This window comes from Sitodiplosis mosellana, unplaced genomic scaffold (genome assembly GCF_009176505.1).
Source record: "Sitodiplosis mosellana isolate CC-2019 unplaced genomic scaffold, AAFC_SMos_1.0 Smas_scaffold_4423, whole genome shotgun sequence".
NCBI classification, from domain to species: domain Eukaryota; kingdom Metazoa; phylum Arthropoda; class Insecta; order Diptera; family Cecidomyiidae; genus Sitodiplosis; species Sitodiplosis mosellana.
The window spans coordinates 1-3049 of NW_022599665.1; the positions used below are offsets into that span (position 1 = coordinate 1).

Consider the following 3049-nt stretch of genomic DNA (forward strand, 5'->3'; position numbering starts at 1 on the left):
TATTGCCAAAGACAAAAATAAAGAGAAAACATTGACAAATTAAAATTCTCTTTGAAGCAATGTGATCCGATGTACGGTTAACGTTCTACAGGCATTCAAATGTTGCCCGTCTAGAGGCGGTTGTATGCATTAGAGGGTTAAGTTAGTTCCATAATAAGTATGCACTGAAAAGAGTTGAACTAATTTGTCATGCATTAATTTGACAAGCTTGAAAATATTAATATGACCAATGGCCTTATCGATGAATGAGATTGAAAGCAGAGTGTGTTTTTTTATTAAACATTCCGGAAGAGTGAGTAAGTTTTTCGATGATTCGGTTTGCGCGAAAGTAGAGTATGTTTATCGTTCACAATAATTGAGGAAATTACGGTCTTTTTATTATTGCGTTTTGGACACAACAATGAACCAGTTTTATTGTCATATGAAAAGAAAAGTTCCGCAGCAAAAGTACGATTGAAAATGTCTGAAATTGAATGATTGATCCGAATAGCCCATCTATTCTCTATTGATTTGCTACAGTCATTTGTACACTTGATAATTTTGATAACATGTGGTTATAAAATACCAAGCGTTCACATAACACAGAGTTTGTGTTAAATAGTCTAGAAAGACATCCATTCATTTTCGAAACATTGTGCTTGATTTGACAATATGGATTTCAGGATATTTGTTTTGTTTTTAGCTCTATTTTCATTCGGAAGCTCATCAACTGTGAGGGATCCGCAAGAAAAGGTGGAATTGACTATTTTCGGGGGAAAAAGTAATCAACATAGAAAATGAACGATACATTTAACGATACACACTTTTATATTTATTTTACTTTCAATTTTATAGAACTGCCATTTATCGAGCCACGCATATGCTGGGACTGGGTCTGTAGTGCTGGATGCGAAGTACACGGATGTAAAAACGGCTATTGCGAAAATGATAAATGCTGGTGCAGAAGATGTCCGCAACAACCAAGCTTTTAGTCTCTTATCTGTTCGAAAGATGTGGACCAATGAAATAACTTTCGAAGTATTTGCCTTATCCGTTTGCTTATGTTATTATTTTAGCAAAGTTTAGCATAGTGTCGTATATATTACTATTGATCATCTTTCAATATTTGGTCTTCAGTGCTTTTCGATGGTTCTGAATCCAGGAAACATTACGATCAACTAGGATATAGGAATACTCTTTGAAGGAATCTTTGGACAACTTTAAAAAAAATTACGCTGAAAAAATAAATTGAATATGAAAGAAATCGACACAAAATTTTCATTTTCTCAAAAAGTTTTTCTTTATTTTAAAATGAATTATACAAAAATGGTGCTATTATTCAAAGTAATTTATCAATTGATGAGACGTTTGTTTCAGATAATGCCACCGAAATTATAATATTTGTCCAAATGGGTGGTGATTGACCTTCGACATTTTTAATCGCTTTTCTCGTTTCTTCAATTGCATTCAAATTGCCCAACAAATCCGAATATGTTCCGAGCACAAATTTCCCTATACTATTTAGAACCCGTTTCACATTTGCCACTCTCTAAGCCAACCTGTTCGCAATATTCTTTTAAGCTAATACTTTTAACATCGACTAAATCATTTTCGCCAACAACACATTCGCTCATAAGCTGCGATACGTCATATGTGGTTGCGCTAGTTTGCACCTCATATTTTGATGACTCGTCGTGTAAATCAATTAAAAACATATACCATGTGCGTGAGTCTTCGAAGTGTCAGATTGGCCAATACATTCGTGACGTCAAAGAAAACCGTTGAATTGGTATTGGTGATGTTGCATAGGAAATCGACAAATTCAATGTGTTGCAATAGATCATTTGATTTCTTCGTCGTTATGCCAATATTCAAATCAGATGCCACATTAAATATTTTCTTTGCGCATTCTTTCAACTCTTCTGAGTGGACGTCGTTGAATTTGGTCAGTGCAATCGTCATTTTTCCATTCAATAGACCAATATCGATGATGTTCTTCTCAACTTGATGCACATAAAACTCTCTGATGTCATCGAGGGTACTTTCTGTTTCAATCTTGAGATACTTTTTCATCTTTGTCAACAAGTCACGATAGCGATCTCTTAGCATGCCCTTCATTCCAGTTGAAACTTCGTTGGAGATGTCGTACAAAATGGTCGGTTCCGCATTGGTGACTTCATACAAAAATACGGCAAAGTCGATATTCCGTTGAATTCGTTACAGTTTGTTTTCCCTAATGTTAATGTTCAAATCGTTGGCAAATTGCATAGCCAAAATCGGAATTATCTTTTCGAACGAATTAATGAAAAAGAGACAAATCCATATACAACGTTCGGATACCGCCTTCCAAAATACAATTGATCGCTCGGAATAATTCCGCTTTTTTTGCGGATTGTGTTCCAGAATACCGCCACTGGTATCCTGTGCGAATGATGAAGATTTTGCAATAAACAGCGCGAGATTCTAGGAAAATCCGCTCAAATCCAAGGTAAAAAAAAGTCCATACGACGTCCTGTGAGGTGATATTTGGTTGATAATTTCAAGAAAAATATGCAGCACACACTGTGATCAAGAAATAAAACACAAACCGAAATATCCCAAAAATATAAGATAATCATGGCACACTTCTCCGTTTTCATTACAAAATGTGTGACTTTTTTTTAAACCGAAATGCATACGACCATAGATGTTTACTTAAAATCGGAAAACGTGGAAGAAAATAACTCATTTCAATAGAAAAAAAGGCCCCACTTTTACAGTTTGAAAAAGAAATCGCAGCAATGATAATGCGTAATTCTAATGAATCTTATTATTCCAATGTGTACTTTAGGGTGTTCAGCTAATCTGAAAAAGAAGAATGAATAGCATAAATTTAAAGAGAAGCCAATTTTATGTCAACTGGTAGCATTAATAGAGCGTTATACAACACTTCCAGAAGAAAAAAAAACTCTTTGCAAAATCGAATAATGCTTACCTAAACGACCCACTAGAGTACTCCTGCGCAGTTAACATCAACCAGATGGGGAGTCAACTTGCTTCAACGCAACTATCCCACATGATCGGGATAGCC

At 35.2% G+C, this 3049-nt stretch overlaps 1 long non-coding RNA gene across 1 annotated transcript; it reads right to left on the bottom strand.

Moving 5' to 3' along the window:
• Positions 1 to 1254: 1254 nt before the first annotated feature.
• On the bottom strand, positions 1255 to 3049 carry LOC129572203 (uncharacterized). The gene is made up of 2 exons (XR_008688406.1): positions 2954 to 3049; positions 1255 to 2823 (listed from the first exon to the last, which is right to left on the bottom strand). It is a non-coding gene; the product is annotated as an uncharacterized LOC129572203 (long non-coding RNA).